The sequence below is a fragment of the Narcine bancroftii genome, chromosome 2 (assembly GCF_036971445.1).
Source record: "Narcine bancroftii isolate sNarBan1 chromosome 2, sNarBan1.hap1, whole genome shotgun sequence".
Taxonomy (NCBI): domain Eukaryota; kingdom Metazoa; phylum Chordata; class Chondrichthyes; order Torpediniformes; family Narcinidae; genus Narcine; species Narcine bancroftii.
Window position 1 is genome coordinate 184,974,582 of NC_091470.1, and position 13,688 is coordinate 184,988,269.

The 13,688-nt window shown below is 45.7% G+C and overlaps 2 long non-coding RNA genes across 2 annotated transcripts in view; one reads left to right on the top strand and one right to left on the bottom strand.

Moving 5' to 3' along the window:
• Positions 1-10,077, bottom strand: LOC138754760 (uncharacterized). The gene is made up of 4 exons (XR_011351918.1): positions 10,063-10,077; positions 6,848-7,140; positions 3,299-3,394; positions 1-320 (listed from the first exon to the last, which is right to left on the bottom strand). It is a non-coding gene; the product is annotated as an uncharacterized lncRNA (long non-coding RNA).
• LOC138754761 (uncharacterized) overlaps positions 2,783-13,688 on the top strand; it is a 27,094-nt gene continuing 16,188 nt past the window's right edge. The window contains exon 1 of the long non-coding RNA XR_011351919.1: positions 2,783-7,920. This is a non-coding gene — a long non-coding RNA (uncharacterized lncRNA). The remainder of the gene's footprint in view (positions 7,921-13,688) is intronic.

Genomic DNA, 13,688 nt, shown 5'->3' on the forward strand with positions numbered 1-13,688 from the left:
TTCTTTTAAAAATTTATTAGCATATTTCAGACAGGATCAGTTTTTTTTAAACAGATGTTGAAACAGCAGCAGGTCTTTTCAGAAGTGCTCATCTCCCTGGTGAGGGAGTTGCTGGGCACCTCTTCATTATTTGCTGCTGTATATATTCTGTATTGTCAGGGTGATCCTGCTGTAATGCGCCAATCTACCTTGCCGTGAGCCAGACTGGTGCAGCCTTTATCATCAGGATCCGCATTCCTGGACCTCGCTGCCAGACTTCGGCAGAGCTTTCGGGAACAAGCCATCATCCTGCGAAGCCGACACCAGATTGTGCTTTTCGTCTGGATGAGGAAAATAAAGTTACAAATTTAATGTGTAGGCGATATGGGAGAACGGAAGTGGATGATTGCCTCTCAGCCTGGAGGGAGTGGTGGGCCTCTGGGATCGGTGCTGGGACCATTATTGTTTGACATCTTGATCATGTGATAAATCGGATATGCAAGTTTGCAGATGGCACAAAGATTGGAGGTGCTGTGGAAGGTGAGGAAGGATTTCAAAGCTTGAAGAGGGATCTGGACCAGCTGGAAACATGACAGACGGAATTTAACACAAACAATTTTAGAAGGACAAACGCTAGGGCACTGAGGAGTGCAGTAGAACAGAGGGGTCTGGGAATACAGATACACCATTCGCTGAAAATGGCCTTACAGATAGATAGTTTTAAAAAGAGCTTTTGGCACATTGGCCTTCATAAATCAAAGTATTGAGTTGGGATGTTATGGTAGGCTGTACAAGACATTGGTGAGGGCAAATGTGTGCAGATTTGGTCAGATATCAGGAAGATTGAGAGAGGGCAGAAAAGATTTATTAGGACATTTGCTGGGACTTCAGGAACTGAGTTTCAGGGACAGGTTAAACAGATTAGGACTTTATACCCTGGAGCGTAGAAGAATGAGGGGAGATTTGATAGATGTATACAAGATCATGAGGGGTGTAGATAAATGTAGGTAGGCTTTTTCCATTGAGGATAGGTGAGATATAAACCAGAGGACATGGGCCAAGGGTTAAAAGAGGAAAGGTTCAGGGGGAGCTTCTTCACACAGAGAGTGGGGGGGTGGGGAAAGAGTGTGGAACGAGCTGGCAGCTGAAGTGGTGAACTTAAATTTTAAATTTTAAGAATTTAGACAGGTACATGGATGGGAAGGGTAGGGACTGGGTGCAGGTCAGAATTAGGTAGAATAGTAGTTCAGTCCAGACGAGAAGGCCTTTTTTTGTGCTGTATTGTTCACTCGTTCTAAGTTGCAGGCAGAACACTGCCAACCTTTTCCTTGGAAGGACTTTTCAAATCCCCAGACTGTTCCACAGCCAATTGCTGTCCTATAAATCAGCCATTCTCAACACATTCAAGGACCCAAAAATCAATTTTAAAAAATATTTTGCTGGTAGGAGAGAAGTGACCAACTAAACTTGACTGCTTCACAGGGAAGGGGACCCATAAACTGAGCACTGTATTCGTGCAGTGTGGGCCAGAGAGAGTTTGAGAGTGGCTGCAATAAATGACAGTTTAAAAAATAAATCAGTAAATGCAGCAGCCAGAATTCATCAACAGAGTGAAGGGTGTGAAGGCAGCTCAGTTAGCGCGACATTGTTACTGCGCCAGCGACCGGGGTTCAAATCTGGCACCGTTCCTCAAGGAGTGCGCACGTTCTCCACGTGTCTGCGGAGGAGGGGGGATTTCCTCTGGGTGCTCCGGTTTCTTCCCACCCTTCAAAACACTCCGGGTGTTAGAATCATAGGACATCAGAAAACAGGCCACTCAGCCCTTCTAGACTGTGCTGAGAACATCCTACCGCTACTCCCATTCTGTAACCCTCTTACTTTTGCACTTTATTGATCTTTACTTCTCTCTCGGTGTTGCGGTCTGTTGACATTTCGTTATTTGCTTACATGTGTATGGTGAGTTAGGTGTATTTTTTTGCACGGCCAGTAAGAGGTAGTTTTGCCCTGGCTTCAGGAATCTCACGGTTCATGCATGCCCTCTGACAATAAATCCAAATCTGAAATTTCATTCTCAAACCTTTTTTTTGGCTGTGTCCCCTCTTTGGACCCTGCTCAACGTTTATGGTCAAGTTTACTTGGTTTCTTCCGCATCCCCTCCTACCAACTACATAAAGATTAGACCAATGCCTTTAAGGCAGTGAACGATGGAGAACGGCATGTTCATTGCATTTGACAAATCAAGTGCTTCATTTGGTGTGACAGCTCCTTACAGCCAGTGCTTTTAAGGCAGTGAATGCTGTTATTTAGGAAATTTTGAATTTCATGGTAATATTTTGTTAAAAATTATTTACAGCGCAGTAGAAGCCAATTCCAGCCATTAAAACCCCATGTGCCCGACTACACCCAAATTAACATACAGCCCCGTACGTTTTGAAGGAAACCAGAGCATCTAGAAGAAACCCACACAGACACAGGAGAGCGTACAAACTCCTCACAGCCAGAGCAAGATCCCACAAACATCAATAAACCATTGAGGAGTTGACAGACACAATGAATGCAAATGAACCCAGAAGATCATCGAGCCTTGGCCCAATTCCAACATCACAAGGCACAACCTGAAGGCTCGAGTGGAGAAACTATCTGAGTGTTGGCATTAACTAACACTGATTACACCAGACAACGGAGATTTTGCTTCGTGAACACTTGTGGGTGTTTTTTCCAAATAGATTTTTGGCTGATCATGAAAATCACCTTAAAATTTCTATCATCTACCTTTGTTTTTAGATAGAACTTATTTCCTGTCATATTTTAAGTCTACCTCAAGTAGACAAAACCATGAAGTTCAACGTGTCACTGAAAACTCATTTTCTGTGTTCGCACTTGGAGTCCTTTCCTGCTGGTCATGGTTATGAAACACGGTGAAAAGTTTCACCAGAACATTGCGACTGAGGAAAAGTGGTATCAGGGTAAATGGAGTCCATCCACGCTGGCCAACTATTGTTGGACACTGACACGAGAGGCATCAGATGCTGAGTACAAACAAAAATCGGCAGCAAAACATTTTTAGGTCAGTTGAACTAACGCAATGTGTCAGGATCGTTATGCGATTGAACATGCTAAATTCAACAAAAGTTAAAGTTTCTCCAACTTCCGATGTGATACAACAAATCTGAAATGATCTTTGTGTTCAGCTTGAAGTCGTCTATCATAGTCCCCAATTTTGTTTCAGGAAGCAAACCTTTTGAAAAAAATTGTTGTCCAATGTTAACCATAAAATTTATCGATGGCACACGTTTGGTGAAGTGCAGGAGATACTGACCTTTGACCTGGCTGCTCTCGGCCTTAGGCTTGCCAGAGGATGGCGTCTCCTGGAACCCTACAGCTCTGCCGATCTTCCCTGCCACGTAGCGGCAGGCTTGGAAAAATAAAATCCAGAATATTGTGTAAGTGACGGCCTATTTTAATTTTTCGTTTCGATTAATGGCATGGGAATGGGCCTTTCCGGCTCGCGCTACCCAAGTACACCCCTGACCTACAACCCCCATAGGTTTTGAGGGCTGGGCGGAAACTGGAGCACCCGGAAGAAACCCATGCAGTCATGGGGAGAATGTACAAACTCCTTACTGATAGCGCCAGATTCGAAACCGCATTGCTGGCACTGTAATAGCGTCGCATTAACCACTACTCTAACTGTGCCCTTGTACGTAAACCATCGAAAGAATCTTTAAATGTTTCACCCTGCACGAGGAACTGTTGGAACAGAGGTCAGAAAACTTTGGCCAAATAATTCACTTTAGAACCAGTTCACAAATACCCACAAAGCCAGCTCTTGATAATCGAGGATGAACTGCTTCTACTTGGTTTTTAAATTAAATTTTTTAAATGTAGACTTGCGCACTGCAACAGGATCTTCTGGCCCACGAGCCCGAGCCACCTAATTAACCTACAACCCAGGGGTACTGGAGGAAACCCACACAGACATGGGGAGAATGTATAAACTCCTCACAGGCCGGATTCGAACCCGGGTCGCTTGCGCCGTAATGGCATCACGCTAACCATGCCGCCCTCTGAAATGGCAACTACCAAAGGAGAGGGTGGCTGCCAAACAACTGATTTAATGTGGAGTCGTTTCATCCAGGCAAGGAAAATGGACGCTTTGCAGAACTGGTTTATGACTCAAAATGATTTGGCAAAGTAGTTGGGGACAGGAGTGGTGGCAGCAGTGAGGATCTCAAGTACAATTTCAGATTTATTGTTACAAAAGAGATGTATATTAACAAACTGACAGTGCAAATATAGAAAAAATTAATAAATAATGTGCAAGGTAAGAACAACTTCCTCAGGCATTTGCAGAGGCCCTGACAAATATATACAGAGGTGTGGAAAGGGTGCTTACCGGCTGCATCACCATCTGGTGTGGGGGTACCAATGCCCCTGAGCGGAAAGCCCTGAGAAAGGTTGTGGACACAGCCCAGGACATCACAGGCAAAGTCCCCACCTTCGAGAACATGTACAGGGAACGCTGCCCGTCGGAGAGCAGCAGCGATCAACAAGGACCCTCGCCACCCAGCACATGCCTTATCCTCGCTGCTGCTGTCAGGAAAGAGGTGTCGGGGCCACAAGACTCACACCACCAGGTTCAGGAACAGCTGCTCCCCCTCCACCGTCAGGCTCCTCAACGACAAACTCAATCAGGGACTCATTTTGACTGATTTTTTAAAACTCTGTATTACACAGTCAGTTTGTTTATATGTGTACATTGAGTACAGTTTTTTTTTTGAACTACCAATAAATGGTGATTCTGCCTGGTCCACAGGAAAAAGAATCCCAGGGTTGTATGTGATGTCATGTATGCACTCTGACAATAAATCTGAAAATCTGGATGTGTAGATTGTAGCCACCCCAAAATGCTGGAGGAGCTCAGCACATCGGGCAACGTCCATGAAAGGCAACAGGTAGATCACATTTTGAGCGATAACCCTTCCTCAGGAAGGATTCTCAATCCTTGTTCACCACCTGACAATTTATGATCAATCCACTTTGCCTGCCCCTTTTTGTAGAACTGAACGTAACTAAATCCTGCCTCTTGAAACGTCCAAAAGAAACAACATCCAGCGCAGAAGCGAGGTGTCAACAGGGAAGGAATGTCATCGTCAGTCAGCCTGGAATGTTTACATAACCATTGCACAACAGGCAATTTTGTTTCCCTCAAATACAAACCAACAAATTGGACCTGCAAAATTAAGGAAAGTTGGCCCAACTGGCAGATCCGACAAATGGGAATTAAAAACTTTTCCCTGTAGCGAGTGTTCAAGGGCATCCTACAACCACATCATGTAAACTAGTGATCTCATTCCTGTTAGTAGCACAAAATGCTGGTGAATTCACGAGGGTCTGACAGCATGCATGGAAGGCAGAACCCATCCTCAGGAAGGATTTTCAATCCCTGTTCACTAACTTTGAACGGTTTAATCCCAATCCTTGGGGCACTTATCCCTGTGACTGCAGGAGATGCTCCAATTGCACCCATCCCACCATTTGGGGATCCAAACAGACCTAAGTGAAGCAATGCTTGTGAATCTGAGGGAGTCATCTACTGCATCCAGTGCTCCCGTTGTGGTCTCTTCTACATCGGAGAGACTGGGCGCAGACAGGGAGATCGCTTTATTGAGCACGTCCGCTGCAATAGCGTGGATCTCCCAGTGGCCACCCATTTGAATTCCCAGTCCCATTCCTTGGCTGTCCATGGCCTCATGCACTGCCAGGCTGAGACCATCTATAAATTGGAGGAACAACATCTCATCTTCCATCTAGGAACCCTCCACCTGGATTGTATTTACATCAACTTTTCCGGTTTCCATTCCCCCCCCGGCCCCACCTACCTTCATTCCTCTGACTCCTTTCCTCTCGTTCTGTCACTCACTCTCTCCCCTCCTTTCACAGACCCAAAAATCAATTCTCACCTCATCACATCCCTTTTGCGTTATCAGTCCTGGCTCCTACACTTTGTACACTTCCACCTTTCTCTCCCCAGCCTTTCATTCAGATGCTTTTTGCTCATACCCTGAAGGGCTCAGGCTCGAAACGTGGGTAATCTATCTTTACCTCCTGTGAGACAAGCCAAGTTCCCCCAGCATTTCTGTCTGTTTTTAACTGTAATATAGATTTTTTTTTTTACTGTAGATAAAGATTAGAAAGATCATTAAAAACAACTTTTGTTGAAGTAACTACTTGTCTTGGTGAATATCAGCTGCTCCAGGGTTTTGGGATGATAAAATTTGTAGAATCACAGCATCTGCAGACTTTTGTGTTTCACACAAATTATACTCAATCTACCAGGTCTCTTTCAGATGAAGGACCTGCCAAATAACACTGAATTACTTTTGACCAAATATAAACTTTTTGTTTTTAAAAAAAATGCCAAATGGGGGTGGGGGGGGGGGGGGAGAAGAACATTTAAAAGAGGATGAACCAACTGCTTTAAACAGACACAGTGGCTGAAGTTTCTTTTAAAAAAAAACAAAGCAAAGCAGAGCTGTAACCAAGGTTTGGGGAAATACCTTGAAGGGGCTCAACGTTCAGATTTATTTGCTATATAAGAGTTTCTCCAGCGTTGTGCTTGGACTTAAAACGAAGAAGCCTGCAGATTCTGTCCTTATATAAAAGACAAGGATACATCACCAACGTTTCGGGCATATTTGAAGGGCTCATACCCGAAACGTTGGTGATGTATCTTTATTTTTGCTACATAACATCCACTGTTAAACTGCGATGCATTTATACTTTAATATCGCAGATTCCGGGTGCAATGTCACAAAAGCCTTTATTCCAAAACCTACTGCCTTGAAACAAACACGACATTACTCACCATTAATGATTAGTCAGACCATCTTTTATTCTCGCTTTCAGGCTCTCTCCTTCGTCCAGAGAAAGCACAAGCCGTGGGATGCTTCCGCGTTGAGCCGCCCCGTGGCCTGCCGGGAGTTGAAGTCCTGACCGTGGATCGGCGTCGGCCGCTGAGGCTTGAGAGGGACTACAAGGGGATGCGCAGGCGCACCGACGACCTTTCCCCCCTCTTCCTGGATCGAGTTGTGGGTGCGGTTCATTCCATCAGCGCCTCGGTTGCAATGCACCTCTTGTGCATAGATGGAGCCAATCGGTCTGCATGCAGATTTATATTTGATGTCATGTCCCCTCTCTTTTAAAATGTTTGTGCAGTGTTTTAGCAGAAATGTATTATTTTTTATAAAAATATCCCTGTGTTATATAGAGAATTTAGGTTAAAATGGCTTAAGTTAAAATGTGATGATTAATCATAAAAAGGGAAGCCAGAATGGACAGGGAGCTTACTTGCAGCCAAGGACAAAAGGTTCAGCTGGATATGTTTTTTTAAAAACATATCTTTTCATGGTCATAGTGAGAGACATGCAGGAGACAAAAGATTGATAAGAAGGGTGAGAAACAGAATTTAGTGTATGTAGAGTTCGCAGCGTACGTAACGAACGTGATAATTAAAAATGCAGTTATACTTAGAATGCTTTTGCAATACTAACCAATTAAAACAGTATTAATAAGAAGGGGAAGGGCAAACAATAAGGGTATAAAAATCAATGCACTGTATGTATCGGGGCTTAACTGGTGAGAAGCCAGTTGAGTCCAACTCTGCAGACTTGTAAATAAAGCTTGTCGTGTCATCAGTTTTAAAGAGACTCATGTGTGAGAAGTTTTATTTCTGACAAATGGGGGCTCGTCCGGGATCTACACTCCGGCCGTGAGGGGAGGCGAGAAGAGGGACATCGGAGGCGGTGCACCCCGCTGAGTTCAGCGGCTCCTAGTCCCTTGCTCGTCGCTTCGGGCGGCTTGAGCGAGTGGTATCCGGACAAGGTGACACGACAAGACGGAGAGGAGAAGGGTGACGGTTCAATCCCCGGGAAGACACCGGTAAGTGACGACTTACGATTGTGCTGTGGGGATTGGGTAACAGGTGTAACGGGATACACCTGTTTGGATAAAAAAACCTAACGTAATAGATCAGGTATAGAGCTTTTGTCGTGGCGTGAGGACCCTGTCGTGGGACTCTAGGATAGACCCCAGGGAAACCTCGGCGGTAACCGAAGGAGGGACAACACCTCCGACGAAGTGCCGAGAAGAGAGGGGTCGACCCCAGGGAAACCTCAGCGGTAACCGAAGGAGGGACAGTACCTCCGACGAGGCGTCTGAGAAGAAGGGAGTAGGGTCCAGAACGAGAGGGTCCTCAGCAACGATAAACAGATCTAGGTGGGAAAATGGGAGGATCAAAATCTAAGGGCTCGTCTGAAAATTCAGGACAATTCCTGGGAGTTCCCCTTGACAGCCCTTTGGGGAGAATGTTTGAAAATTGGGATAGTAAAAGATATCGAGACAAAAACAAGAAAAAGATGATCCAATATTGTCTCCTTTGGTCGAAACAATCTATTAAAGGTTCCTCGGTCTGGTGGCCGAAATTTGGATCTGATGAGGATTGGGTTAGACAAGCATTAAACATATATGTAAATTCGAGACCAAAGGTGAATCAAGAAGAGTCAGCATATGCATTTTGTTGGGTTCCCTGGCCAGGATCCTTAACAAAATGTTTTAAATTGAGGGTAGCGGGAGAAAAGAAGTGGGAACCTCTGGACAACCTTCCCCCTCCTTATATTCCCCCGGTGCCTACTGCGCCCGAGGAAAGCTCATTACCGGAGGGGAAAGGTGATGAATCTGATTGCCCCGAAAGGGGCCGGGAAAAAAAGGATGAATTAAGGGAGTCGGACCCTAAACTTCCACCGGTAAACCGACCCTGGACAAGATCCCAGACTGGTCCAGGACCATCAAAGTTTTCAACAAGCCTAAATCCCCTGAGGGAAGTTCCTATGGGAGGACCGGGAGGGGGAACGGGATATGTGAATGTTCCCCTAACTAGTACAGAGGTGTGGGGATTTAAGAAAGAAATGAAAAAGTTATTGGAAGATCCTATAGGACTGGCTGAACAGCTCGACCAATTCCTGGGACCAAACACATATACGTGGGAAGAGATGCAGACAATAATGGGAACATTATTCTCACCCCAGGAGAGGCAGATGATTCGACGGGCTGCCCTCCTCATGTGGGAATATGAACAACCTGGGGACCCCAGACCCCATGAACAAAAATATCCCTTAAAAGAACCCAGGTGGGACAAACGAACACCCGAGGGATTGGAAAGTATGAGACAATATAGAGAGTGGACAATTAAAGGGATACAGGAGGCTGGGCCAAAGGGTCACAATTTTACCAAGGCATTTGGGAACCACCAGGGGAAAGACGAGTCCCCTACTGATTTTTTGGAGAGGGTGAGAAAGAATGTCCAACAGTATGCTGGCGTGGACCCTAGTACACCAATGGGTGAACAGCTTATTCGAATTGAATTTGTTTCCAAATCATGGCAGGACATTAGAAAGAAACTAGAAAAGGAGGAGGACTGGAGCGAAAAACCCTTAAGCGACCTGTTAAAAAAGGCGCAAAAAGTATATGTGCAGAGAGAAGAAGAAGATCAAAAGAGGGCGACAAAGGTTATGGTACAGACTATCCAACAGATGAATGCCGAATCCAGAGGGGAAAGAAAACAAAACCTTCCTCTAAACAATCCAAGATATCCAAGAGAGGGAAGACCCCGGAGGTTCGTTAAGTGCTATTACTACAATGAGGAAGGACACTTTAAGAGGGAATGCCCCCGATACAAGAGGTAATTGCGTGCCCTCGAACTTATGGAAGAAGATTAGGGGGGTCAGGGGTTCCAAATGTTAGGGACCAAGTATAAGAGGGAACCCCTGGTAAAACTAAAAATTGGTCCCAAGGGAGAAGAGGTGGTGTTTATGGTGGACACAGGAGCGGAACAAAGTAGTGTAATAACTGTGCCAATCGGAACTGAGCCTGTAAAAAGTAATTTGACAATTTCTGGGATAGAAGGGGCTCCCAGGATGGTATCAATAATTCCCCAAGTAACAGTGAAACTGGAAGAAAGAGAAGGGGTACAAGACCTCTTGTTGTTACCGTCGGCTGGATTTAACCTCCTAGGAAGGGACTTACAGGCTCTCCTAGGTTTGGGTGCTCTCCCTGTGGACGGAGAAGTGCGAGTCCACCTCTGTGCTTTAAAGGAAGAGGATGAACGGCAGATTGACGAGAGAGTCTGGTATATATAGAGAATTTAGGTTAAAATGGCTTAAGTTAAAATGTGATGATTAATCATAAAAAGGGAAGCCAGAATGGACAGGGAGCTTACTAGCAGCCAAGGACAAAAGGTTCAGCTGGATATGTTTTTTTAAAAACATATCTTTTCATGGTCATAGTGAGAGACATGCAGGAGACAAAAGATTGATAAGAAGGGTGAGAAACAGAATTTAGTGTATGTAGAGTTCGCAGCGTACGTAACGAACGTGATAATTAAAAATGCAGTTATACTAAGAATGCTTTTGCAATACTAACCAATTAAAACAGTATTAATAAGAAGGGGAAGGGCAAACAATAAGGGTATAAAAATCAATGCACTGTATGTATCGGGGCTTAACTGGTGAGAAGCCAGTTGAGTCCAACTCTGCAGACTTGTAAATAAAGCTTGTCATGTCATCAGTTTTAAAGAGACTCATGTGTGAGAAGTTTTATTTCTGACACCTGTAGTTAGTTAGAACAAAACATTTCTCCTAAGGCCAGCTGACATGTATCAATACACCCTCAAGGCTAACACTTTCCACTCATTTACATTTACTTCTAACGTGCTCTGGTCAGAGCCCCCACCCCGGACATACATACTGCGCTCAGTACACTCGGTCCAACATGGTGGGGAGGGGAGGGTAGGGTGACCCCGTGGGCTACCGCCCTGGGTGACACCAATCCTAGTGCTTAGACATACAGCACAGTAACAGGCTGTTAAGTTACTGTCAGGTCACGCGCCTGAGTGCTACCTGTACCATGTATCTTATGTCGGGTGGTCGGTGACTAAACCGGCTCTCCCCCCCCACCCCCCAAAAAACCTGGCCTGCCTGGTGCGAAGGGTGGGCTAGGCACCTTGCAGGGTGGAAAACAAGACCTGCCAAAGGGCAGACGAACCCTCCCGTGGGGGTCAACGGCCATCGAGCAAAAACGTGCCGCGAAGCACGGAAAGGGCATCCAAGCTTGGTCTGGCCATTCGCCACTGCAGAACTCTCACCCCCCCACCCCACCCCAGCCGTCTTGGGCCTCCCCAGGCTGCTGGATCCAGGAGGGGGAGTCGAGACGGCAGGTCTGGACCTTTGCAACCTAAATCCATTCCCACACACGCTGCTCCTTTCTGTGGAGTGGGGTCTCCTCGTATCAAACCCCACAAACTGACTGAAAGGAACCACCATCATCCTCTGTGATGAAGAGGCAGAAGAAGAAGAAGACGGTAGCAGGCCCTTTCGGGCCCCGAGCCCGTGCTGCCCAATTACACCCAATTGACCTACAACCCCAGTATGTTTTGAAGGGTGGTAGGAAACCGGAGGGCCCCCCCCCCCCCCGGAGGAATCACTCACAGACACGGGAAGAACATACAGACAACGCCAGATTCGATCCCCGGTCTCTGGCGATGTACAGCATTGCACTAACAACAGCTTCACTAATGTGTCACCTGACTTTCTAGATTCAGACAAAGGACTAGCCTAAATTGAATTACTTTTCACCAAATATTAACCTATTTTTTTTTAATGTACCAGTTTGGGGGGGAAAACATTTAAACCATTTGAATGTAGACCTAGAACTTCCAGGTGAGCGGTGGAAAGTGTGCTGACCGGCTGCATCATGTCTTGGTATGGGGGGACCAATACCCCTGAGCATAAAACCTCACAAAAGGTAGTGGACACAACCCAGGACATTACAGGCAAAACCTTTCCCACCCCTCCATCGAGAATATCTACCGGGAACGCTGCCATTGGAGAGCAGCAGCAATCATCAAGGATCCACACCACCCAGCTCTTCTCGCTGCAGCCATCAGGAAAGAGGTATCGGGGCCACAAGACTCGCACCCACCAGGTTCAGGAACAGCTGCTATCCCTCCACCAGCAGACTCCTCAACGACTGACTCAATCGGAGACCCATTTAAGGACTCTGACTTTGTAATGACTTCCAGTCTGATGCTTTCCAGCTACCATCCCTCAGTCGCCTTGCCACCTCTTCAGCATCCTGAGGAAGTGTAGGCGCTGCTGCACCTTCCTGACTAATGAGGAGGTGTTATGGGTCCAGGATAGAGCATCCGTTATATGCACGGCAAGGAACTTTGTGCTCTCTCCTCCCTCCACGTCAGAAAAATTGATGTGAAATGGAGAGTGGTCGACCTTCATCTTCCACAGTTGTTCCCCCTTGACTTGACCCCAGCACCTTTACCAGCCTGAAGGACAAGAAGCATCAGGACATCACAACCAAGACGATGCCCTCCAAGTTGCGCTCGATCCTGACTTTGAAATGTATCCCTTTCGTTAACCATCACTGGGCTGTGTACCTGGAACTCCCTTCCCAACAGCGTGGTGGGTTACCCTGCCAACCCTCAAGGGCTGCCACGGAAGTGGGGGGAATGTTGGTTGAGAGGGAGAGGGGGTTTGGGCGGGCACATGGCAGCCCTAGAGTTGGGCAGGGAGGCCTTTGGCGAGTCCAGAAGCAGGAGAGGGCCAGGCAATCCTATCCGTCTCTGCCAGTCGCCGAATTCCGCAGGATATTCCGTACTGCGTTTTGCATAGGAATTTGTGCCACACACAAACGCCTGGAGAAACTCAGCAGGTCACGCTGCATCGTAGGAAGTAAATGGTAACAAAGGTTTCGGGCCTGAGCCCTCCATCAGCCCCTAAACTTGGTCACCCTTTATTTCCTCTTCCGCGTGACCTGACGAGTTTCTCCAGCACGTTTGTGTGTTGCACTCAACCCCAGCATTTCCTCTATAACTTCTGTAGGATTTTATTTTCTTTGGTGGGGTACTGGGACAGTACAACATTTAGATCCTAGGACAGTACAACCAAGAGCAGGCCCTTCGGCCCACAATATTGTGTTAGCCCAGCTCTAACGTCCCCTCTGGAGGCCAAGCACATTTTTTTTAAAATTTTTTATTTTTCACACCATAAACAACATTAACCATGATACATACTTTTTCCTTTTCAAATATATACAGTGCCATTTTCTCCCCCCCCTCCCTCCTCCCATCCCATCCTCCCTACCTCCCCCCCACCGTCCATTTAAAGTACAAACTCAAGGATACATTAAACCAGTCAAACAATGTTGTCATTCAATAAAAATAAACAAGAAATTCCACTGAGTCAATTCTTTTCATTTCCTTCTCCTTTCGTTAATTTAGGTAGTGAATGTCCCCAGTAGGTTTTCTCTATTGTGTTTCATGTAAGGCTCCCATATTTGTTCAAATATTTCAATATTATTTCTTAAACTATATGTTATTTTTTCTAATGGAATACATTTATTCATTTCTATATACCATTGTTGTATTTTCAAATTATCTTCCAATTTCCAGGTTGACATAATACATTTTTTGCTACGGCTAGAGCTATCTTAACAAATCTTTTTTGTGCACCATCCAAATCAATTCCAAATTCTTTGTTTTTTATGTTACTTAGGAGGAAGATCTCTGGATTCTTTGGTATATTGTTTTCTGTCATTTTATTTAATATTTGGTTTACATCATCCCAAAATTTTTCTACTTT